Source organism: Hermetia illucens, chromosome 3 (genome assembly GCF_905115235.1).
Source record: "Hermetia illucens chromosome 3, iHerIll2.2.curated.20191125, whole genome shotgun sequence".
NCBI lineage: Eukaryota > Metazoa > Arthropoda > Insecta > Diptera > Stratiomyidae > Hermetia > Hermetia illucens.
The window spans coordinates 820,763-847,943 of NC_051851.1; the positions used below are offsets into that span (position 1 = coordinate 820,763).

General features: G+C 38.7%; 1 protein-coding gene and 1 long non-coding RNA gene across 3 annotated transcripts in view; one reads left to right on the top strand and one right to left on the bottom strand.

Moving 5' to 3' along the window:
• LOC119651307 overlaps positions 1-15,152 on the bottom strand; it is a 131,164-nt gene extending 116,012 nt beyond the window's left edge. Inside the window, exon 1 of the long non-coding RNA XR_005249444.1 lies at positions 14,573-15,152. This is a non-coding gene — a long non-coding RNA (uncharacterized LOC119651307). The remainder of the gene's footprint in view (positions 1-14,572) is intronic.
• LOC119651306 (homeotic protein ultrabithorax) overlaps positions 1-27,181 on the top strand; it is a 202,362-nt gene that overhangs the window by 79,633 nt on the left and 95,548 nt on the right. The window lies entirely within an intron of this gene.

Sequence of the window (27,181 nt, forward strand, 5' to 3'; positions counted from 1 at the left end):
AATTAATTAATGAGCTAGTTGGTAAGTGCGGTGGCAGTGTCTTGAATATCTTTATAAAGCCCGAGACGTTGCTGTGCGGGGCCCATCCACTACCACTAGGCTGCAAGATATAAGCTGTTACACGACATATCTGCTACGTACGCTCCAAATTGATTAAACTTCGAGATTTAAGATTACTAAATGCGATTATAAACACTCCAGAGGACGTTATTTATCACCGTTTTGGGAGCATGTCGTAGACTTTTACTTGTGCTTCTTCATACATAGATAGTTGTATCTGCGACAAAGTTACTATACAGTTTACTTTCGATGTAGATGAGAAATCAAAGAGAATAGGGTGAGTGGGAGTACATATAGATTATTATATATATTTGTACATTGGCCTTTCTATAGATTTTTGTAGATATATTGCGAATGTACAATGGTGATCACTTAAATATTTTTACTGTTTTCGATTCTTTGTTCGCTTTCGAAATATCTGCGGTTTTTTTTTCTCAAAAAAAGCATCCACTAAAATAGGAAATTCACGATTTAAGCAGTTCAAGGTTGTTTGTAATCAAATCAACTGTTTGGAATCTTGTTTACAACTTTCTTTTATTTGAAAAATGTCTGTTTTTTTGTAAGCAACAACCATTCCAACAGACATTTCGTAGACCTATAAAAATTTATTGGTTTTGAATTGGTTTTAATTCAATTAGGTTTTATTAAACTTATTTTGATTTATGTTGAATAAAATGAAAGTGTTTTATCGCGACTTCCATATGTCATGTACATAAAAATTCACACAAATTCAATAGAAGGAAACGTATTACAGTTTCGAAATTTAAATAAATATAGACCGTTTCCTAACGAATAAATCTTTTAGCTTTGATGCGGCAAGTAAAAATTTTCTTAGTGCAGTAAACTGGATGATAAGACGCTTACGGTGCATAACAGGTATATAGGAAAGCTCTGAATCAGAACTAGTTTCCTGTCCTAATCATGAATGGCAATTAACTAATTTGGCCGAGTAATTATCAACAATGCACAAGTTTAAATGGTTTGCGATCAAGTTGTTGCAGTTGTACGATGTGCTAGTGACTTTCACAATCGTTCGGTGCACTAAGGACAATTGGGTTTAAGGGAATTCTTGGTCTAAGATGATATTAACTGTTCGTTATGTACATACACACAGATAGTCCATATTCATTTCAATGTTGAAATGCTCCTACAGAATATTGCTTCCCATTTATAGGTAACAAATCCTAAACGCGTAAGCCGTTGATCTAAAGTGAGTATTAAATGTCCGCGAGATCAGCTGTGCATAGGAAATTTCATGGAAAACTTTAGTTTTTCTTTCATTAAAATGGTCTTGAAATAATAAAAACTTGTTTTTCCTGGACAAAACTGTTAGTCCTTTTCTGATTTTTTTATTGTTTTTCCTATTCGCTAGTGTTGATTTATATTCTGCAAATAGCGATATTTCGGGAACCATTTGTTCCCTTCATCAGTGCTAACAAGTCTGGTCATCAGTGGTATTATTAACTATATTTATACTAATCTAAATCTATAATACTAATCTAATTAATTATATAACTTAATTAGTTGTGTTAGCACTGATGAAGGAAACAAGTGGTTTCCGAAATATCGGTACTTGCATAATATAAATCAACAGGAAAAACAAGTTTTTATTATTTCAAATAATTAATCGCTAGAAATCCCGCCTAATTACACTCAGATTAAATTTTTACAATTGAGTCCGATAGATCTGTTATAGATATTTCCTAATCTTCCAGAATTACCGAAATTTATGATGTGATTGATCATGTAACGCAGATGGATAGAAACCTAATATGACTATTGATGCTTAATTCTATTTGTTTTAGCTGTTTTCATAAACATTAATAAGGAATGGCTATATTTCTTGAAAGGATGCTGCAAAACTTAGAATTATGTAGGGAAAAATATTAAAATTCAGATTCCAAAGATGTTTGTGAATCACTAAAAAATAAAAGCTATAAATTGGAGTAAGGTTTCAGAGATAACAGAATTGCGGAAACAATCTTTTTCATTCATTAACCAGTTAACACTTATTAGTATATTATTGGCGAATTAAGTTTTATTATCTATGAGAAATTGAGTAATATTTCAGCTTTAGGCTTGACGCAAAGGAAACTGAATGTCAATCACCTATAAATATTAAAATTCAGGTATTCAGGTATGAAAACAAGAAATTTTGGTTTGTGGTGGAGTTTGTGTATATACAGTATTTCGGGAACCAGTTATGCCTTCCGTCAGTGCAAGTTCTTCTTGAGACACTAGCGCATTATTTTATTGTATATTTTAACCGAAACAAATTTGATACCGGAAGCTGTGCGTTTCATATATGAAGCGTTTTGTGTGTTAAGTTTCTATGTTCATAACGTATGGGCATTAAATATAGCAGTGAGTGAAATGAAGTTCATGTGTATGAAGTGCTTTCATGTAATATTGGCATTCTGCATATGATGTCTTATGGAGATAGCGCCACGCGAAAAATACAAATTTCCTAAAATATAATATTATCAACTTTATTTAGGAAGATATTTATATAAATTAAATACTTATGAAACTGTGTTCACCAAATTCATTACAACCATGACGAGCAGAGGCTAATAAGTTCAACTAAAATAGGATAGTGGAGATGAGATACTGTGCATCAATCTTGGCTACATTTATCATCATTTGTTAGAACGCTGTGCCTCACAATTTATTCAATTCAAACCAGCACTGTGCTCAAAAGAGGAGTCTCAAATGCTCGTTTTAAAAAGATAACAAAAGAGACTTGGGTTCTTAGCAACAAAAATTGCGAACTCTTGGCCGCGTTCGAGAGAAGAATCGTCCGAAGAATTTTTGGCCCCCTACATGAGGATGGATGTTTCCGTAGCCTATATAACAACGAAATCTATGAGCGATGCCATGACCGTCCGGTTGTGGATAAAATCCGGCTCAATAGGTTACGGTGGGCGGGTCACTTAATCCGTATGGATGAGGATGATCCCACCCGGAAAGTCTATAAGGGCAATACCTATGGTAGAAAAAGAAGACGAGACAGACCCTGCCTAAGATGGAGCGATGGCGTAGGTCAGGACCCCAGACAGCTTTTAGGGATATTGAATTGGTGAACCTCGGCACAAAATCGAGATGTCTGGAGTTCCTTACGCCTAGATCGGATACCGGTTATTCCGCCGTTGATGATGATGATGGCTTAAAAATCGGGCATGAAAATATGGGCATATTTAGGGATTTTTTTTCTTTAAAAAGTTTTATTGTACAACTGGCAGATTCTAAAACAGAATGCACGCCAATAAGTTTGTTAATAATTATAAGACTTAAACCTATGTAATGATAAATAGAAATTGCGATGGTCAAAAGACCAAGGCGGAATGGCTATTCGAAAGCTCCAAAGATGAAGTCCACTTTTCGAAAACCCGACGCTCTTCACTCTTGCACACAAGAGCACATTCAAAAGCCAGAAAAAGAAAAATTATTGCAGTTGAAACCTTTCTCAATAACCGCGGATGAATAATCGACGGAATCCAGCAGCGGAATCTGGTGCTGACCAGCTATCGGTAATATAATACAAATACTATTCACTGCAGATTCCAATCCTTTTATATACTGCGACAGTTACCATTCTGTGTTCCTTATTTATTTTCTCCTCTCTTTCGCTCGCGGTACGGTAGTCACAATGTCGCGAATATCGGAGGAATCACACCATCCACAACGAAAAGGAGAGCATCCTCCTAGCGTAAAGGAACACGTTTACAATTTGAAAAATAGAACTGTCGTACAGCTAAATCAGAGAGCACTACATACTCTTTCTTACCTAATTCATCAATTCTCGCTTTCGGGGCCCTTACTCCGGTGACCGTCCTGGATGATTTTCCCACTTCCACCTGCTGCACACGCTTTTCAAACGGGGCGCTTTTAATAAATTCTCTTTTCTTTTCTTCTAATATACTTAGAATGTGATTATCCACAATTCATGTCACAATTCACACTCAAGCATAAAAATCTTGACGAACTCAACTCACCGGTCCAACTGTTCCGCTGCCCTATGATCACTCGGTCTCGGTCTGCAAAATACATTTTCATTCGCCTCAACCAGATCAACGGTTAGGGCTGCATTTCGAAATATAGGGACCAGTCAGTTTACATGCAAGGTCAATTTTCTCTTTTGACCGATTATAATACATATTTGAACATCGTTATTATGTACAAATTGGGCATTTGTACATAAATATATAACTGAATTTTATAAATTTTTGGGAAAGATAACAGGTTGTAAGTTTTGATAAAATGAGATGATTGATTCTTTTTCTTTTTAAAAAGTTTAAATGGTTGATGTAAATAAATGTTGAGAGAGGATACGGAGAGGAAAAGGAAATTGGGTGAAGTATATTGACAAACAGCCTGTCTGGTGTCCAGATGGCGGAAGTGGTTAGAGCGCTGGGCTGTCGTAGCAGAAGGCGGCGGTTGAAATCTCACTGGTGGCAGGGAGATTTGTTATCGTGGCTGTATGTCGGATACCAGTCGACGCAGCTGTGAATGAGTACCTGAGTCAAATCAGAGTAATAACCTCGGGCGAGCGCAATGCTGACCACATTGCGTCCTACAGTGTACTGTAGTGTACCGTAACGGTCTTGAATGAAGTGCTCTAACATACTTCAAGGCCCTGATCCAATATGGATTGTTGTGCCAACGATTATTATTATTATTATATTGAGAAAGGTAAGGGGTCTTAAAATGGAAGAAAAGGGGAGAATATTGCATATTAAAAAATGCATTCCTTTTTAAGATTGTTTCTGGAGAAGGCGAAGGAAGGACTGCATCTTTCGCAAAAACGTGAACAATACACCAAACTTGTCAAAATCAAGCTTCATATTATGACCTATGTCATTGCAACATGATTCTAAGGTTAGCTTAAGGGGGTTTCCAATAGATTTACTAGAAATTTAGAAATATGCTATTAAATATGATTTTTATGTGAGCTAATATTGGCGTGGAGGGCTTCACGAGTTTTTCAGATCTCTTAACTAAGTAGCTTCTGAGAATGGGTCCTTGATTTATAGCTGTGTTTTTTCACCACTGTTATCCCTACCTCCCTTTTCCACTAATTCTAAAACTAAGTACTTATAAAAACTTCACTTTTAACACTCCATGGCTATATCCTGGGAAAAAATGTACATCCACTTTTCAAAGTATACTACTTTCGTGGGGGTTCGCAATTGTAATCTCGCCATAAAATCTCGTATCAATAGGTATAACATTTTTTGAGAAAAATGCATGTGACCGACAGTGAAACGATTTGAATAAGGTCTTGTTTTACACAAAGCCATAACAAATAACGATTCTGCAGGTTTTCCTTTGGGGACAAATCTTTTTTGGAGGGCCTAAGGACAATTAATTCACTTTGTCACCTAAAGCAAGTAACCAATGCTTCTTTTTTTTAAGTAATATGTATATATCATCAGTGTAGACATTTTTTGAAAGAATGATTTTTGTAAAATATTGTATGTAGTATATTTTAGAATCAGCACGTTTCACTAAAACTTCGTCCCACAATTTTTCGTAACAAGGGTAAGTGACAATTTATCGAAAGAATCCTAATTATAATTGTAGAATGGAATCGTGAACATACGTTTTCAAATGAATTAAAAAAATGTGGTTTCAACATAAGCGTCTTCAAAATTTTCAATACTGTGAAAATATATCGTATTCTTATATGGTGCTAACGTTTTCTGCCTGTCTTATGCAATACAATTGTCCTTCTACATACTATAGAGATCCTTTTCCGTTTTTTCATGACCTTAGACAACTGTTGGTTTTATTTGTATATTTAGATATTTGCAAAAATTTTCACATTTTGTGTCCAGTTGCATCAAGTCCACTGTCATAAATCGTACTATTTAATAAAACTTTTCCGATAGTCATTGATTTGCGGTTGTGGTTTCATTTTATAAGCAATAGCGGTTTAGATTACAGCAAAAGCCACGCTGTCCAAAAACCATCACCACTATAAATCTTCGGACGACTGATGCAAGGAACCATTTAGTGTCTTTCTTGTAGTTGAGCTATGTTTGGCTAATACAACACGAACTCAATGTTTTCAACACTTGATGGGACAATCAATCAATTGTTACCATACTCGAAAATTACACCACATTACAATCACCACAAAAGTGCTTGGCACGCATTAGAAATTGTAAGTTGGGTTCAAAAGATTGTTTTTTTTTTTCATTTAATCGCAGACAGCGCATTCTAGTCTACGCATACATCGTGCTTGGCCTTAAATATAAAAAAAACTACCTTTTATTTGCAAAACGAATAGAAAATTCAAAAGAAACAAGTTAAAATCTGCCAAAATTGCAAATTTTCGAATTTAAATTTTTTTTTGGGTAAAGAACATATTTTGGCGAATTATTTAAAATAATTTTAAAGCTTTAACACTTTAAGTTTAAGAAAAGAATATCAAAATTTAATGGATACCTTAAAGTAAATAGGTGTTCGTCATTTAAATGACTCCTTTCTTTCCCAGAATTCTAACTTAGGATCTACATATGGCCCTGGTACCAAAAATTGACTCGATACACTTATCACTATCATTATTATCATATGTAAATCGATGGCCTCAACTCCGAATTCTATAATAAACTTATAGTTGCATATTTTGACGGTATTTCCTTGAGACTTCTTTCTTCTTGTTCTTGTTCAATCATTCCTAGTGTTGAAGAGAAAAAAACACGAAAGTTTGACGTGGAAGCACAAATGGGGAGTTCCATGATCTTGCGATTAGTTCTGCTGTTTTGTTTCGTGTGGGGTTTATCTGCGCATCAAATTTCTTCAAGTACACAATAAACACTTACCGTGTAGACGAATAGATATCTGCCGCAAGATGTAGGCAACCTCAGGTGTAGTGATCAGATAGCTTGATGATGTTATAAGGGCGTGGCTAGGAAGTTGCAAACACCCTAAGGTGGCGACTATAAATCACTGAATCTAAAATGAGGTTGATTCATTTAATTGTCTGGTTAATTCATCATTGAACGTTGATGAAGATGCAGCATCTCATTTTCTGAATGTTGGAACGGGACAGTGTATAGTGAAGAGCACACAAGATTTGCGGAAAGCATGAACAGGTAAAACTAGTCAGAATGCCTCCTACGGTGAGGGGAAATTCATGGCGGTTTCGTAAGGGTGTGTGTTCTTAGATCTGGACGCAACAAGAGCAATGGAATCATCAATGAAAAACCAATACACAGCCAGAACGGTGGGAAAACAGGTTTCCCTATCGTGCCATCTCTGAGTTAATAGCCGAACGAATGAGCGATTGCGCTGAATTAATTTCATATGCACAGTTTATAATCGTTCCTGAAATAAATTTCACGCGCTGAATATATTTGGATCTTGTAAATTGAGATGTTTTATTTTTCCATCCATCATGGCTGCTTTGTTTTTCTTTATCAACTTTTATTTTTTGTTTTGCCTGTGGCTAGATGATTGAAATGTGTTTCGCTGTACGGCCCGCTTCATACTCGTATATGTCTTGAAAAGTTCAGTATAGACAATTAAGATTTCAAAAAGGATTTTTAATTTTCGTTTTGATATGCTTGTCTACTTGCATGCAATAATAATTAACATCAAGACTACTATGTTGCATACGAATCTCGATCTTGGGTGCCGGGGCTAATGTTGGCTTGAGGTCGAGCTATGAATTTAAATTACGCGCCTGATTTAAACCAAACATAAAAAAAATGGTTATTGTATATCAAGTGGTGAAGAAGCGTTCTTTCCAGTGTCTCGTTTCTGCTTACCTTTTCAGAAGATGGGATCGCTTATTGTTTTTGGGTATAAGCCTCATTTTTCATTATTATTCGAAGTGAGTTTCAACAGTAATTGTATGTAACGTTATTACTGATTGGCACTTAATTTCGGCCGAAATTTCTATTGCACGGTGTCGTTATGAGGTGCGCAGCAGAATGTCTTCAGATATGAATTAAATTGTTTAATGAAGTGAATGATTTTCAATATTACTTTTCATTTCAATAGTAAGATATATTCGAACGATATTTTGATTTAGCTTCTAATATAATATCTCCGAAAAAGGTTAAGTATGATATATATAAAATAGAACCTTGATAAATCAACTTGAGAGAAATACAAAAATCTTTCTGTTATTGAGTTTTAACTTAAAAAGAACTTAAGTTAGAGACACTCTATTGAGTATACATTTTTATTTATGGAGGTGGGAGATAACTAAGAACGGATAAGAACCATATAGGCTTAATGACATCTATTAGCAACGATAGTATAGAAGGACCTCATAAAAGAAATTGGGAAACGTTATTGGCCTTTATTTTGCCAAGAAAAATATTTTTTCAAAAATGTTTAACCTTGAAATTGGCTAGATATTCATTGCCTATAACAAAGTTTCAGAACATAATTCCTAACAGGAATCTGTTGGCGAAGAAATCCCAAACCCTTAAAATAATTGGAATTGGTATTACTTTGATAAAAACTCACTGAGAAGAGGACAACTGGTCCTCAAAATAATATGGGCAATAAAAACGCATTATTCGACATTTAAAAAAAATAAAATTTTCCTTTTTTCCATTACGTCTTGATGTTGTCTCGATTTCAACTTCCTGTTAGATATAACGTCTTTTTTTAAAAATATTTTTAAATTGAACCTATAATTTTCATATCATCGAAATGTAGATCGGCTAATTGTTAGCTCCTGATTTATTGTGAGCAAAACTGTCTTAACTGGGCAGTCTTTTAATGCATTGAAACACCCCTTTTTGGATATTTCGAATTTCGCTCTACATGCTGAATTAGAGATGTCTATTCTACACTAGCGGGAGGAAGAGGTTAGTTGGTGGCGAATATTCCTTAGGAAATGGAGGTAGAAAGCATAAAACTGGAATATGTTATGTTTACGGATTAAGGGATCGTACCTTACTCCCTTTTTTTGGTCCACGGACCCTTCGCATTAATCTCAGCATCCAAAGCTTCAAAAATAAGCGAAAATGGCTTTATGGTTTCGTGAGGCTGGGACTTGTTGTCCCCAATAATTTGTCTTTGGTCATCTGGCTGATTTGACAGAGAAGAGTAGATATAGTCTGTCGTGATCTTGTGTTCATCATCTGTTTTTTTATAATTCAAAAGAATAGATAACGATGCAACTTAATCCAGTCAACCAAATGACTGGATTCGGCCGTCTCCAATGGTTGATTTTCATTTCATTGTTGGAGTCCACACAAAGAAAAGGATGTTATTGTGTTCTCTTTTTTGATTTCGCTTAGTTTCTTTTAGAACGAAAATCAAACTTTATTTTTACTAAAATCGAATTTCGGAAATAAATATTCTATTGCGAGGAGGAAGTAGCCTTTATGTTACTACATAATCATTTTGTGAAAATTCAATTTTTTGTTCATTTTATTTACAATCAAATTTTTAATCCCGATAAAATTTAAAAATCATGTTTACTTCAACTACTATATGCAATAGATATGAAATTTGATACACTGAAAAGCAATGTTTATATTGACATATAAAAATATACAATATATGCAAAATGGTGCGTGCCATAGGCTATGGCTTAGACCCGTAACTGATTACTTTGTACACTGAAAAATTCTTCACAACAGAGGGGGCAGGCGCAGGGATCATTTGCCCAGCGAAAACGTACTATGAACAACCGGGTAAGCACACTAGCCTATTTCAGACAGGAATATACGCTATAGATAGATGTACCTCCTTCAACATCCAGGGGCATCTGTTAGTCCTGGGTGCTCTTGAGGGATACAAACCAGAGCGTCTGCAGGATTGTTTAAATGCTACCAAAAAGAACCTTAAGATTATGATAGGAATTCTCACTTGTCATTGCAGGCTAAATCACAACCTGGGGAAGTTACGGATATCTGCGGGAACTTCCTGCAGATTCTGTGAGAAGAATGATGAAAACTTCATGCATATTCTGGGAGAGTGTCTAGCCCTTGCTTAAAATAAGTTGAGGGGTGGGCGGGTTGCTAAGATGTCCACAAGACATTTATTACTGTGATAAGCTGCTGAACTTGTCATTAAATATTTTTAGAAGTGGATTAAATTTGCACCGAAATGAAACTGAAATTACGCTATTTTGTCAACTGGTATTTTGTTCAGTTCTTCCTTTTATTAAAAACGCACGATACACCGAAGTTCTTATACTTTTCAGAAATACTAACTAAACTAGTCATTAATACACTGAAACGAAAAGATTTTTTTTTATTAAGGACAGATATCCATATTGCGGAGCCAGTTTCTCCCTCCCTCAGTGCTTACAATCAAATTGTTGATCTACAAATAAATACAATAGGGTCGCCGCTAATCAAAAAATAATCTTTTCGTTTCATTAAAATACAGAAAAGTTCAATACTACAAACCACACTGATGCACTGTTTTTCCAGTATTTCATCGATTTATTGACCGGTCTGATAATTTAGCTGTTTCCACGAGACTCTCAACATGCCAACTTATTTTATGCGACCAATTCATTAGACCCCGTAAGGGCTAAGGAAAGATTCTAACCCGAATTGTAATTGTCTGGTTTTGTCAATCCACTATAATTTCCAATATAATGAGGTTTACCTGAAGGCTGTTCCCATGAAGATATGCTTGACCCGAAACTCAGATTCAACACCCTTAAATTTAGAACTTTTGAGTAGACCTGATTTACAATCTAAATTCTAGCTTCAATCTTTTCGAACTTATCTCTGTTTTGGTAGGTTGCCTTTCAAACATTTCACTATGAAATCTTTGTGAAAATAATAGTTTCCGTTTGTTTGACGATAGAGAATATGTAATGCGCATTCTTAGATTGTAGTATTAGAGAGGTTGTCGCAAAGTCAGTAGTTGAGGAGGAAGACAGATTTTTCAGTAAGTTGTAAAAAAACAGAAATTTAGACCCCAATGATTAAATTATTTTGACTTACAGGAGGCCATTCATTTAATATGGGAAAAGTTTCTCTTAGTAATACATTGATGGAGCAGCTGGTCATTTTATTTCAGTTAGATTGATGGTAGTTTTTTTTGGGTAGGGAGTTGAAATGCATTTACATACAAAGTGCCGGACTCCTGCCTCAGACAGACTACCGGCTAGAACACCTCCCCTGAAGCGTCCAGGACTCTTACTATAAACCGTTTAACACATTACCTCATGCAAAGTCAGGAGCGAAACCTCGTGCGTTCAGGGAGGCTCAGCTACCCTGGCATCTTTCCTATCCATGTCCCTCTTTTTCGTCTTCTAAACGCCTTGAGTGTAACGTGCTAATTGGCACCAAGTGGTCTCGCTCTGCAGCATGTTCTTAATTACGGTGTCCGGGGACGCAAGACTTCCGTCCATCGAGAGGTGATGGCGCGTCCACTTTCTGCAGAAGAAAAAGTGTAGCAGGCATCATCCATCAAATCCTTGCAATAAATGCAGTCGATGTGTAAGACTGTAAATACGAGTTAAGATTGAAAATACTCATGTCCACTGAAAAGCTGGGTTATGTAATAGTCAACTTCAACGTGCTTTCATTTGAACCACGGCCGCACGTGTTTTATCTTTCCCAAGATTGCTACCATGGTCAGAGAGCTCTCTCTTCACAAGCGACACTTTCCCTCGCCTTTTCTGAGGTATATAAACCTCCGCTCAGCAGCATGAAAAGCGATCGGAATAACTTCCGCTATCAGAATTAGTGCTGGCTGTAAAAAGGTATGATATGCGGACAGAGCGGGCAAAGCTCCTCGTCTTTGTACTTGCGCTAAGCGTTTACGGTACATTTTTGCACTGAGGAAGTCAGCCCATACTTCAAAACCGTAAAGGAGAACAAACTAGACCGCATGCATCAGCAAGCAACGTCTGCTGGATAAGGAACCTCTACATTGGACATTAACCGGCAAATCGCAAACATTCTAGCGTTGCAAAGCTGCTCGAAAAAGCTCATCTTCGTGCCTATCATGATGCCGAGGTATTTCACCACTGGTTTCGGTAAAACCATGGTTTCATCAGCCTGAATGAGGGGGACTCTGGGAACCCTCCCCTAGCTCTGTGCAACGACTTCGGTTTTCTAGTTAGGGAGAGTCCATGCATAGCCATTCATCTGCTCACTCGCCGCATCACCATTCCTAGTGTGCGCTGGGCTTGCTTAACAGTGCATGCGGGAATCAGTGCCGCAACATCATCTGCATACCCAACCAGATACGATTCATCAGGCATCTCGTCATCGTAGATAGATAGATAGACCCCTGAGTTGCCCCGATGTCACCTTCATTCGGCGCTGTTTTCCCGTAGAGTAGGGCATGGTCCTTTAAATAGTCCCTCAATATTCTAGGTTATGGAAATGATTTTCCAGTGCCTCAAGTATGTGGCATCAACTTGCAGAATTGAAGGCGTTTTAGGTCTGGGATCACGGGGAGTACCACTCGACGGCAGTAGCGACCCCGCCAGTTTTGTCACTTGGACCACTTCCTCAATTGCATCAATTGTGGATCGCCCCGCTCTGAAATTGTTGCCTCAGTCAGCCAAGACTTAATGAGCATCTCGAGTAGCTTCTCCGCTGTGTCTAACATACTGAGCCGGACGATACGCTGACGGCACCTCAGGGTCGTCCTTGCCCTTGCTTATCTGCATAAGTCTCGCAATCTTCCAGCCAGAGGAAAAAACAACTGCTGTCAAGCATGCCGAGTAGCAAATTCGGCTTGTATTTACATACGAGTTTCAACACTTCGCTGGAAATACCATCCGGTCCTGGTGTTTTTTTGTCCTTCATAACTAGGACCGCCACCTCTAGTTCCTTTGTAGTGAAGAGTGGTCATTTCTCAGTTTTCACTCCTTCATCGACAGCGTCAGTTCGGATGGGGTGGACAGAAAAAGACCCTGCACGATTTTTTCCATCTTCGCTGTTTCCATAGAACAGGGTGACAAACATTAATGGTCATAATGGTTTTATAGTATCCTTAAATCATTTTTGTTATACACTCGATTTCACTAGATAATTGTTTTCTGCTTAGTGTGCTACGGAAAATCGACCAATTCTAATATGGGAAATTAATGGAAACATTTTCGATTGCGCCCTTCATAATAGTAGGGTGTGGGCAGGATTTGTTCGCTTCAGTTACATCTATCTTTTTTTGTCTAAAGATTCCTTTCAAACTTTCGACTTTTTGTATATAATCAATCATTTCAGTAGAAATGAATTTCTATAGCTTTCTACTGAACATAGTCAAATCCTTTTCATCTCAGAAAACCTTTTGTTAAATTATTTATAACGGCTCACAGTCAAATTAATTTCGTTTCGATATAATCCAAAAATGCGAAACCCGAACTCAATGGCAGGATGCTCATCCACCATTAGTTCTCGGAATCAGGCCCCTAACCCCACCCCAAACGAGCAAAACAACACCTCGAGAATTTTCCAATAAATTTCATTGTGCGGGCAACCAAACACAATCTAATTAAGTGCTCCTTAAAGTGGAACCTCGAACGGAGGTAGAAAAATACGAGGATCCAATCTCGAAAGCTTATCAAGTCATCAAAAAATTTATCTGAAAGGCATTCGATATGGCACTTAAAGTTCGCAATGTCGGCCTACCTTTCACTCCGCGGACCGCCACGGTCCTAAGCCAGCGACTCAGTCCCTTTTTTGGTACAAGTTCCCAATTGCCAAGCATTCATAACACAGTTACGTAGCGATAAATGTACACCGTTATAGCTATAAAGCTTTTGTTCGAGCGGTTACGCAATCTCGCTTACATTTTACGTTTTCAAACCCCCGCAGGCTGGCCTAAATTTGATCTAAAGATAAATTTATTGATTTCGCCTAAAAGCATTCTATGTTTGTATGTATATATTTGTAGCCTGGGTGAAACGGAGGGAACAACATCTTTTTGGAACCTTTACATCTCGGAGCGATGGATAATGGGGCTGCCAGCGCTATAAGTTTCCCTTTGTTCACGGCTGAACAAGAGCCCAACAAAATATCGGCTCCAAATTCATATCTAGGACGAAGTGATTTCTGAGTCTGCTGAAGGTTTGATGTTTTCTCTCGATAAAACGCAGCACAGGTTTACTAGAGCTATGACAACAGGAATCCCATCGAGTTTTGCAAATTTAGATGCATTTTAATTGCATCACGTAATAATCTGACTAAGGTCCTCCACGATACTCCTTTCAAAATCGGGAATATTCAATTGGGCACAACTTCTCGGTAGGCACCCTCTCAATGCAATCTCAGGTGCCTGAGAATACTCAAAGGACATTTGATTTCTTTGGACTACGCAAAGATACAAAAGCGAAGATAAATATCTGCCGATTGTAAACGCAAAGCCCTGCATAGTGTGGCAACTCCAGCAGGAACCTCTTCGTTCTCCTGATGAATCCCTTTTCACTTTTCTTTGAAACAGTTTTTTACGTTGGACTCCCCTTGACCCGAGCATGCGTAGAAATCGAGGGTCATTGGAGAAAGGATTAGGGCTGGGGTGGGTATTCGGCATGCTATGGATTTCAGGCTTAAAAAAGTGCAAATACCTTAATTATCACAGAGGCAAACGTGTGGACAACGGTAACTTAAATGCTAATTGAACTGGCATCAATAAACGAAAACACTCAATAACGCGGAAGCAACACTGAACCACGCTGTCGGCTGCAGCCATGGATGTGGCCGGCCATCCGCGCCACATCCAAGAAGCCGGCGACCAGCGTCTTCTGGTGAAGAGCAACAATCACAATTTCGATTTCGATCACAAGTCGAGGTCCAAGACGCACTTTATGGGTTTTACGTGCGTGAACTCTATAATTTCTCAATAGGAACTTTTTTCGACTCACAACTCATCCGCCGAGTGGAATAAATCTCAAACGCAACATCACTCACTTTTTACCTGCTCAAACTTTGGACTAGCAAACGCGTGGCAATAAACATGGCGGCGGCGTCTGTTGGCAATGTGTTGGTTCGGCGCGATGACGAATGTGGCCGAGCGGGTCGTTCGTCTGGATCGAAGGGGCAGTCCATGAGGGAATCGGATTGTTGGTTGCGAGTGTGATTAATGGCGGGGATAGTTGATGTGCCTAGCGGAGCGGGAATGGCGTGATTGGAGGCTGCCTGGGCATGGAATAGACACGGGCCGTTGGAGGGAATAGATCAGCTAGCCAGCAGATGGCTGTGGGGTAGGGAGATTGGAGGTTGGATTTGTGGTGCGCTCGGAAGATATGTGTGTGGCTCTGCTGCCCGCCATTTCCATGCCTGACTTCCGTGGGAAGTGTGTGTTGATGGTGTGTGATGGCGCCCAATATTTTTTGACAATTCATTTGGCAGATTGAAAATATTGAGGAATTTGGTTTGGTGAAGGTCATTATCGAATTGTAAATGATGTGTGAATTATTAATTTGATGTGCGAATAAATTGGATCTAACAACTTCCATGGTTTTCATTCAAGTTTATTATGTTTACTTTCAGTGACCATTTGTACTGTAAGAGGTTATGTTGTGGCTGCAAAAGTTCCCTTTTTGAAGAATGTGCTGCAACTTCACTTTTGAACAAGCACAGTTGCTTGAAATCGTGGTTAGGACAAGTACTAACATTATGAATAGTAATAATAATCGTTGGCGCAACAATCCAATTGGAACACTTTATTCAAGACGAGATTATTACCCTGATTTGACTCAGGTACTCATTCACATCTGAGTCGATCTCACATCTTATGGTCCAGTACTAGATTAGGTGACCATTCAATATTTTTAATTAAGTTTCTATTGATCTTTAGCTGCAACGGATGATTCAATAATTTTATGATGCCCGTCATTCCTTCATGAATGATGCACTTATTGGATGAAACCCCACGCGCAGCTTCCAAGATTTATTTGATACAAACGACAAATTCAACAGAAAATCTCGTTCAAATTATATAAGCTGCATATCTAGCCCTGAGTTTCCAATCTCTTTTAGTATATCTTTGTCCTTTAAGTTTTTTTATTTTCGATAGTGTCTTACTTTGTAATACATGATTAATTACGTTCTAGCTTAAATATTTAACGTAATTATCATCATCAACGGCGCAACAACCGGTACCCGGTCTAGGCCTGCCTTAATAATGAACTCCAGACATCCTGGTTTTGCGCCGAAGTCCACCAATTCGATATCCCTAAAAGCTGTCTGGCGTCCTGGCCCACGCCATCGCTCCATCTTAGGCAGGGTCTGCCTCGTCTTCTTTTCCTACCATAGATATTGCCCTTATAGACTTTCCGGGTGGGATCATCTTCATCCATACGGATTAAGTGACCTGCCCACCGTAACCTATTGAGCCGGATTTTATCCACAACCGGACGGTCATGGTATCGCTCATAGATTTCGTCATTGTGTAGGCTACGGAATCGTCCATCCTCATGTAGGGGGCCAAAAATTCTTCGGAGGATTCTTCTCTCGAACGCGGCCAAGAGTTCGCAATTTTTCTTGCTAAGAACCCAAGTTTCCGAGGAATACATGAGGACTGGCAAGATCATAGTCTTGTACAGTAAGAGCTTTGACCCTATGGTGGTACCTCTTGCATTTACCTCAGCATCACGGATGACTTTCTCGAGGGCCAGGTTAAGGAGGACGCATGATCCCCTTGTCGTAGATCGTTGTTGATGTCGAATGGTCTTGAGAGTGATCCTGCTGCTTTTATCGGTCCTCGCACATTGGTCAAGGTCAGCCTAGTCAGTCTTATTAATTTCGTCGGGATACCGAATTTTCTCATGGCCGTGTACAATTTTACCCTGGTTATGCTATCATAGCCGGCTTCAAAGTCGATGAACAGATGGTGCAACTGTTGTCCATATTCCAACAGTTTTTCCATCGCTTGCCGCAGAGAGAAAATCTGATCTGCTGCTGATTTGCTTGGAGTGAAGCCTCTTTGGTATGGGCCAATGATTTTCTGGGCGTATGGGGCTATCCGGCCTAGCAAAATAGTGGAGAATATCTTATAGATGATACTCAGCAACGTGATACCTCTATAATTGCTGCACTGTGTGATATCTCCCTTTTTATGTATGAGACAGATAATGCCTCGTTGCCAATCGTCAGGCATTGATTCGCTGTCGCATACCTTGAGCACAAGTTGATGAACCACTTGGTGTAACTGGTCCCCTCCATATTTAACCAATTCGGCTGTAATTCCATCGGCTCCTGGCGACTTATGATTTTTTTTAGCCGATGAATTGCACGGACTGTTTCTCCTAAACTTGGTGGTGGCAGTATTTGTCCGTCGTCTTCAGTTGGCGGGACCTCCAGCTCGCCGATGTTCTGGTTGTTCAGTAGCTCATCAAAGTACTCAACCCATCGCTCTAATATGCCCATTCTGTCGGAAATCAGATTTCCCTCTTTGTCTCGGCAGGATGAGCATTGAGGTGTATAAGGCTTCATCCTGCTGACTTGTTGGTAAAACTTGCGCGCCTGGTGTGGTTGCTCCCTGTACTTTTCTAGTTCACAGACTTGTTGGTTCTCCCAGGCTTCCTTTTTCCGTCTGTGAAGTCGCTTCTCCGCTCGACGGAGTTCGTGATAAGTCTCTGCGCGTGCCCGCTTTCTTTGAGAATGCAACATTACTCGGTATGCAGCATTCTTCCGTTCCGTTGCTAGCTTACATTCATCGTCAAACCAGCCGTTCCGACTCCTTTTGCGGCTGGGGCCAAGTATATTTGTGGCCGTATCCATGATAACGTTCTTCAGGTGGTTGTGAAGATCATTAGTTGATGCTTCATCTCCAGGTCCTCTGTTGACTGCGGTTATTGCGGCATCGATTTCCCTCTTATAGGTGTCGCGGAGGGTTGTGTTGTGGATGGCTTCAGTGTTCACTCTCACCTGATTGTCAGAGGGGATTCTAGGTGGTATTGTTATTCGAGCTCGGAGCACCATGCCAACGAGATAGTGATCCGAGTCTATATTGGCCCCCCGTCTGGAGAGGCCCACGTATGTTTGTGGACCGCTTTCCGCGCAAACCAGGTACTTCCAACAACGAATTCGTGTGATGCTGCTAACTGGATGATGCGCAATCCGCTATCATTTGTATTTTGGTGTAAGCTATGGGAGCCAGCGTATCGCCTGAATACGGGCTCCTTCCCTACTTGGTTGTTAAAATCTCCAAGTATGATTTTGATATCATATGTGGGACAGGCTTCGAGGGTTCGTTGTACTGCCTCGTAGAAGGTATCCTTCTCCGACTCTGTAGTCTCCTCTGTAGGGGCGTGAACGTTAATGAAGCTTATATTTCTAAACTTGCCTCGCAAGCGCAGAGTGCATAGCCGTTCGCTTATGTTTTCAAAGCCGATAACAGCAGGTTTCATTTTTTGGCTGATTAGGAAGCCTACTCCGAGCACATGGTTTACTGGATGACCGCTATAATATATGGTGTAACGGCTCTTCTCCAGGAAACCGGTCCCTGTCCATCGCAACTCTTGTAATGTTGTTATATCAGCCCTATATTGGGACAGGGTATCGGCTAGCTGCTCATCAGCTTCATCTCTTTAGAGGGAGCGCACGTTTCATGAGAAAATGCGCAAATCGTTGATTCGTTGTCGTTGCCGGGTTCGTCGTTTTAAAGTCCGTCCTGTCCGAGGCTCCTGTTGTGGCTTCGTAACAAGTTGTTCTCCGTGTAGGGTTGTCAGCCCTACCCAACCCCCAACCTGGAGGACCAGTTGGTACAATTTGTCCCGTTTTTAGGCGCGGGAGACTCGCCTTCATCCTTCTCCGTCTGCAGCTGTTCGTAAAGAAATAGCTCCCAGTGGTCACCACGTGGAGGTGGAGATATGGTTTGGTAGTAGAGCTGTTGATGTTGGTTCAGCAGGCATTTCCCAGGTTTTATACTCCATCGTGGGTACCAATCCACGTTTCGCCCTGGGACCTATACTACCCTCTGACCACCAGTGCAGTACTTTAAAATCCAGCATTCGAATGTCTCACATTTGGACATGGTTCGGGTGGAGCAAGTGATCCACGTGGGCGCTTCACAGCAGATAATGGGTCTGATCAGGGTCTTGTAGAGAGTGAGTTTGGCCTTGGTGCTGAGTCCTATCTTCTTTCGAAGAAGAAAGTAGATCCTACTGAGTGCACCGCGTGCCCTACCGATAGCGAGCTCAAGATGTGGCTTGAATTTAAGGAGTTCATGAAGTTTAACTCCTAAGTACTTAATGGTCTGCGAATTGCTCACTATAGTGTTTCCGATCTTCATTTTTAAGCGTTTAACTTTTCTATCGATTTCTCTAGAACTTAGGTATCTAGCTTTCCTCCGAAAGGTGCAGAATTGCGTTTTGGCCTCATTAATTTTAATGCCCCATGTCAGGTAATATTTGTCGAAGTCTTTCAAATATTTCTCGAGCGCTTTGGCTGTCCTGTTCGGGTGGAGGCTTGAAGCGAAAATGAGAGTATCATCGGCATCGGTCGGTTTATTATTGACGTTAAGTCTTGCTACGACAGTGTCGTGAAGGTAGCTAAGTGCATGTTGAGTTCCGTGCTTGCTGCGGAACCCGAACTGATGGTTGGGTATAATCTCTTTGAGATTGCAATATTGGACTAGCCCGATTGTCCATGCTCTCTCAAAGAGTTTGCCTAAATTGGACAATAAGGATATGGGTCTAAAGTTTTTAGGCTCACTAGAGCCGCCTTTTTTTCCGGATCGCAATTATTTTAGCTACTTTCCAGGTGATGGGAGAGTAGCCATTATTTATGCAGTTATTAAATACTGCCAGAAAAAATTTCGTGGAGACTCGGGGAAGTTGCCTAATTACGTAATTAGGAATTTCGTCAGGTCCGGCTGATTTTTTACCGTTTAGGTTTGAAGTCAAGGCGGTGAGTTGTCTTTGTCCTTGTTGAATTAAATTGGTTGTAGAATGTTCTTGCACATTAATTTATACATTAGAGATACTTTTCATTGTTGCCTGATTAACAAATAGATATTCCGATTTGTCTAATCCGTTAGATATTTTACTTTGGCTAATAGCTACAAGTACTGCAAGGTATGGAGAAAGTTGATTTGGGATTTCAACTACTTGTTTCCACTGAAAATTAGGGAATAATTGCAATATTTGTTGATTTGGATCGGGTTTCGACTGCCGTTGGAAAAAGGAAAATGCACCAGATGGGTTGCTTTTCGTCTTCGAATATTAAAGCAAATAATATAATCAAAACTGAAACGCGAGAATTCAACCTCTTTTGTTTGAAATCTGTAGCCGAGATCAGGATGATCTGGTGCGGATGGAATGGCATACTCGGTTGACTACAGTATTTTTATAATCCTCTAAATCCAAAAATCCTTCCATTTCGATAAAGGCGAACAAATGTTAAAATTTCAAAATTACTTAGAGGTATACTTCGAACTTCCACTATTCTCGATTGGTCGACCGTGTCTTCCAATTTCAGAAACCGAGCAGCGTGTAACTTGCGTTGTTCATTGAGTCCTCCCATATTTACCAGGTGATCATTTACCTTGACCTTACCTCTGCGTAGATGGCTGGCTTAAGTTTTCGAATCTGAATATATATGACGTTTTCTGTTCATCGTATAAAAAGTATAATTCACTATTGTATCTTATTCGCCATCAGTTCACCCTGAGACCAACCCCGCACGGTCAGTTCCTCATCAGTTTGCCATTAGTCAATCTATCAAAAATTTACTGATGAAAACTGATGGACTGATGTGTTTAGTCGCATGCATTTAAATATCCGAACAATTCGGAAGGCATCTTTCGACCAATAACACAATGACAACTGCACTAAATTTAGTCCAACCAGACTGACAGACGTTATTTAAAAATATAAATACTCAGTCCATCAGTCATTGCTATAACCAGTTTGCCACAATTTTTTCATCTGACTGACAAACTGATCATCATACATATATGGTAATGGTTTTGCAAACCAGCGATTATCCGAAGACAATCAGAAAGATTATGACTTAAAGGCTTGAAGGATTCTCCAATCTATAAATTTGCACGCAATAAACGTCTTCATCCTTCAGTTTGCAACTTCCGTGTCTGTTATTCCTTTAGGGTCTTAGGAAGCGTACGTTTTTGTGTGAGTAGCTCTTATCCATAGGTTTTTCTTCCTCTGTCTGGACTAGATTTAGTACTTTTTTGAATGGTGCCCAAGTGGTTTTAGGGTCATCAAAGCTGTCAGCTGCTTGTTATTTTACTGAGTGCCAAAGAGCCTTTAGTTCGTTTACGGTTGATTTCCAGAGAAATATTAGTTTATAGATGGACGCTTACTTACTGTTTCGATGGGGTGAGCACAAAAGGTTGGATACTTTTTTATTTCTGTTGGTGTTCATCAAGAAAGCGACCTCTCACCAAACCCATTTGTCCTTGTTATGGATACTCTCATAGCGGACATCCAAAGTTTAGTGCAGTTCAACCTGAGACAGAATCTGAATCAAATAGAACTTCTGAAGACCGATTCCAGTGAAAATATCACTATCACATCAGCGATCTGCCCGGAACTGAACCGTTTTAATATCTCGGATCAATGCTATCAGACAATGGTGATTTTCGATTAATACATCAGCGAACGCCTCAGATCTACAGTTTACTGCAGTTCTGTCCACCCTGTCGCCCTCTATGGTTCTGAGTGTTGGCCAAATATGAAAGACAATGAACAGCGCCTTGCGGTAATGGCGACGAAGATGTGGCGTTGGACTAGTGGCGTAACACGCCTTGATTACATCCGAAATGAGGCTATCCGCGATCGCGGGCTGCATTGTTCATAGAGAAATTGCGAGAGAGACGTCTTCGACGGTATGGGCATGTAATTCGCCCTGACAAAAGCCCTTTTCAATTGGTCTAACATGACCGAGAAAAGTGACATTACCGACCAGGCGAACTGACCCCGATTTTACTGGAACAAAAACTGAAGAAAAAGGGAAAAAAAAAGATCCTGTATTATTGTTGTCGCTATTGTCCGGCCGGAATTTAGCCCCTGAGTAACCTTTTTTCACAAAATATTACTATTTTTTGTACTCCAAGGGTTATTAAAATTTTAAAAAAAACTGCAATCGAAAATATTGCATACTTTTCTCTCAGTGAAATTCTAAAAAACACCCCGCAAAATGGCCGACAAAGTCTAGGAATCGAGGAATGGAAATAGACTTCGGGCTCTGCGAAGGGCACGTTAAAAATGCCTGCGTTACGTGTCTCATAGGACACAGGACGGCAGGTGATGTCGTTAGAGACGGAGCAGTTCATCAGACCTGAGGAAAGTTTAAAAAATGTGCATAAATCCAGATAGGATCTACACTGTTGTAAGGAGGGGAGGTCCAGAAAACGGTGGCGGGAGGGGTAGTTGCACGAAGCAAGTTTTTCTTAAAGAAGGGAGAAGGAGAGTTGGAGAAGGAAAAAGGGTGAGCATTTAAGCGAGTAGCACATAGATTTTTTGACGTTTAGTGCTAAACCATTAACAGAGTACCAACGAACCAGAGTGTCTAGGTCAGATTGAAGGCAAACATAGTCCATAGGTCACGATGTAGCGGAAAATATTTTAAGGTCGTCGGTACAGAACAAACAGGTACAAGTAAGGGGAAGCGGGGGGAGGTCGTTGAAGAAAAGAAAATAATAAAGCACCCAGGGATCTACCCTGTGGTACGCCAGATGAATGGGAGAAGGAGTGGGGGATTTACTACAGCCATAAAAAGGATCGGTTGGAAATGTAAGAGGTAAGCCCTAAAACAAGTGGTATCGGAACGCTTAGAGATGAGAGTTTTTATATTGAAGATCCCCCTTGCCTGCAGAGTGAAGTCCACATGAATGCCATAAATGCTCCTCAGGTTGCAATACATGGGGTAAAGAATTCTTGAGAGTTGGGGAACTGAACAACACCAATTATTTTGCGTGGTTCTTTTTTGACTTTCCAGTGAGCTAAGCAGCGTAACTCTTTTATATGGTAGGTTTCGCTCTTTTTCTGTTTTTTACCGTCAAAAATCTCTTTATTACTCGATAAAGCGATTAAGAAATTTTGCCGTAGTTTAAAGTGTTATTCACTTATCCCATTTAGAATTCGCCAGTTTGTTATCCTTAGTTTTTTAAGTACATTCCCCGATGCGATCCCCTTATTAGTGATGTTTTGTCTAATACACATTTCTTTCACTACTTAAATGCAAATTTGAACATCAAACTTCACTAAATCGATATTATTAATTGCGATTCTAGAATTTTAGTGTCTGTTAAATATTACTCTGTGATATGGAAAGTCCTTTATAATTACGATGCTAATATTGCATATTTTGGTTTTTATTTTAAAATAACTTCCAACAAGATGTGTGGAAAGAAGACGTTAGATATCTATAAGGCATGAATAAAAGGCTGTGATCCATCAAGAACTCGTCCAAGTTTATATCAAAAAGCCGGAACCAAAAAGTTGCTACTTAGTACTCTGGCAGGATCTGATAACGAGGAGCCAGAAATGAAATTTCTCTATAGGATCGAAATTCATCCTTCCGCGAGTACTCTTGGCCAGTCTCCCGGACGAATTGCCATCAAGAATAATCAGGTGGAATTTAGCATGGTGGAATAAAACCATATAGACTGTATTTCGTTTATCTTTTTCCCTGATCTCAGTTATTGTTTACTCATTTTATTTTTTATTAAGTATAAATTTGAATGCATTACTGCAAATTCCGTTTCTCTACCTGCGTCTGTGACCAGGATGTCATATCAAAAGCATGACTGAGTTTACTCTATAAAGTGTCAACGACTTTCATTCATCTCTGATATTTGTGTTGAAAAGAAAGAAGTTATATTGAATTTAAATCAAATTTCCTCAATATTTATAATACTCTTAGCCAACTATGAATCTTAGAAAATATATTTGTAAAATTTATAAAAAACTTTTTCTTATAAATTGTCTGCTACTTCTTGCAAAGTCTTAGTTCTTAGAAAATCTATAAAATTAAGTAGTCACACGGTTTTCCAAGGCAAGTGATTATTATCATAAATTGGTCCTTGTCCATTTGTTTATTCCAGAGACTGTAAATTTATGTAGTTATATGCACAAGAATGAAAACAATCTATTAATTAGTTGAAAATGAATGATCACACAAGATAATGGACTCAAATATAAAAAACGTTAATAGTTTATGACTTTGACCAGAAAGAATGCAGTCTAGAATGGATAAGAAAAATAGCTTTGCATTATAGTATAATACTCGCAATTATATCTATGAAAATAATGATGATGATGTATATATTTGGAATCTGTTTGGTAGGAGGCAATATTATTTGATTTTGAATGCTACTGGATGAAGAGTACCAAAGGAAGCGGAGGAGAGAGCTCCTCAACCCACGATATAAATTTGCTCGATTGTTGGATAAGAAAATATATGACCCAAACATAAAACTATGTAATCAAGTTATGATACTGGAACCTAAACGCTTCAGGTATGAAAGACTTCGTGTTTTTTTAATACCAGAGGCTTTCGATGAATGCATTTCATTGGTATTTAGCTGAAAATTCAAAACATTCCTTCGTTTACTTGAAAATTAATAGATATACATATACGCCAAAGATGCAATTATTATTTTCCTCCTAAGCAAGTATATACAATACTGCTTACAACGCTCATACATAGAATCTCTATTTCCTATGTACCTACATACATATGTATATATGCCTTCGAATATTTTCGTTTAATTTCGTATGGAATATCGCGACGCACCGAATCGTACATTACCCGAAAACCTCGGAATCATATCATTTCCGCCTAAAATTGATGACATTCCAAACCAAATTAACAATTTTCCGAATGAGATTGTTTCCCAATTGAAATTAATAGTTTTCCAATTCAAATTAACAGGATCAAATCATATATTAGATAATATAAAAAAAATTATGTATCAAAAGTGACTACATACTCAACTTGATTCTGTTAATTCAATTTGAAAAATTGCTAATTTCACCTGGAATGTTTTTAATTTGAAGTCGAAGTGCTATATAACGTATATTATATGTCGAGTTACTGGGATTAATTTTCAAATAATTAGTAAGGTTTCTAGGATCTCAAACTATTATGGTTGGATATGTTCTGAGAACGAGACCTGCTTGACTTTTTGGGGAACGCATTTTGCGTAGTACTTCCCATATTTTTCAAATGATCTTGAAGATATATTAATTGCGCCTTTCATTTGCTACCCCACATGACCATATTCTGGCCCTCCTTAATATCAATAGAAAATGGTGTTACTCGTTACATGCAATGAATGAATGAATTTTATGATTATTTTCATGATAATAGCTTCAGTTCCTTCTGAGCAAGTTGGAAGCGACAGAGAGACTGACGTTGAATCAATTTAAATAAGGTTTTGCTTTACACAAAATCTAAAAAATAAAAATAATCAATCAACTCAGCTTTGAAGAAGTCGGCAACTTGACAAAGTGTAGATTCCTTGTTTGATATAATTTTAGGAAAAATAGATAAAAAGATGGTTCTGATTGATTAAACCCAGATCTGATTTATTCACTAGAAAAGTAATGTGTTTTTCTTTGTACCGTAGGATTTAGCTAGAATCTATAACTAACTAACTGAATAACTAACCAACAACTGCGGGGGTTGACATATTTTCTACAAACCGTTTATTCATTTAAAACAAGCAACTGTGATGGACAAGGAGATACGCCAAAGTATAACCAATAATTCACGTTTGTATTCGAATCAGGTACCTCATATAAATATTACTCTCCCATATCTTTTAACCTCGCAAAATTTCGTCAATTACACACACTAAATTATCACCACTTCTTTTTGGGACATGTTGGTTTCAATGTTCGCGAAAAATGTCGGATTTGCCTTCATAAAAATGTCGACAACGATTTGTTCTACATTTTTATTATCCCACACCTTCCCGCCAATACAACCGATAGTGCAGAAACGTACGGAATAAAGCCATTTGTAAATTTACATATTTCTACATCTCATATGCGAGAAATTTCAAACTATGATTTGGAACTTGATGGAATTAAAAACCCTCAGATGCTGCCATATGTACGTTTACTGGAAAAAGATCTCTCCACCGTGTCCGCGGTGGATTTCGTTTAATGATTACCATCACTCCCATTTTTTGGGTAAGATTTTTTAATGAAGATGTGTAGTTAAGATAGTTTTTTTTCGGGGGCCGGCCGGTGAATAAAGCCATTAAAATTTAAAAGCCGTTATGGTGGCTAAAATTTAAATCAAGGCTAAAGATTGAGATGTGGGAATAACTGGCGGTGGAGCATGACGTCTTTTTTCTGGATGAATCAGTCTAATACCGGTTCTTGTAGATTTCTGTATAGATACATTTGAATATTCCTTTTAGCTTCAACAAGGAAATCATTCTGTTTTACCTGAAGGCAAATGGAATTATATATCTTTATGATTTAATTGCAATTGAGTGTTGGGAAGTGTGCACAGTCCATTGATAAAGAAATCTAATACATTTCACACTTTGAAAATGTCAGAAAAAAGCCATGAGCACGGTTTCAGCTAAAGAAGCGCTCTTTCTACTTTATTTTGTATCCGACTATTTTTTTGAAATATTTCGCATTCATATCTTTTTGTTCATCTAAAGATCTTCATCAAATAAATAGATTTTTCATTCACGTACATTTGGTTACGTTAAATGAGGAAAAACATTCTCTGATAATAAATTTTTGAATATTTTCCTACTTTTGTTATTGGGATTTCTCTATACACCTCACTTTCACCTTTCTCTGAACACCCAAATATTCACTGGTTTAAGGACTCTTAGAGAAAGTTAAGACACCGCCGTCTATAATATGAAGCCGATTCCTCATCATAAAAAAGAAAACATCCTTGAAATTTCATTGCTAAAAAATGCATGTTTCGGATGCACTTCGTTGTGTTAATACTCGCATGCATGCATCATCGTAAAATAGAAAGTTTCAGGCAGTTTCCGATATGAACAGTGGTGATGTGGTCTTGGGCCGGGAATTCGGGATAGTGGACAGTTGGCTCGTTTTCGCCTTTTACCTGCTTTTGTCTTGGCAGTTTCATCCATTTATACCATTCCGACCCCGCGGCTTGTATCCTGCCGCACTTTTTATCTAAAGTGCATTTTAATTGGACGGTTGTTGAACGACTCGTGCTTATCGCTTCCACTGCTGCATCGTAGTTACCGTAGCCGTCGTCGA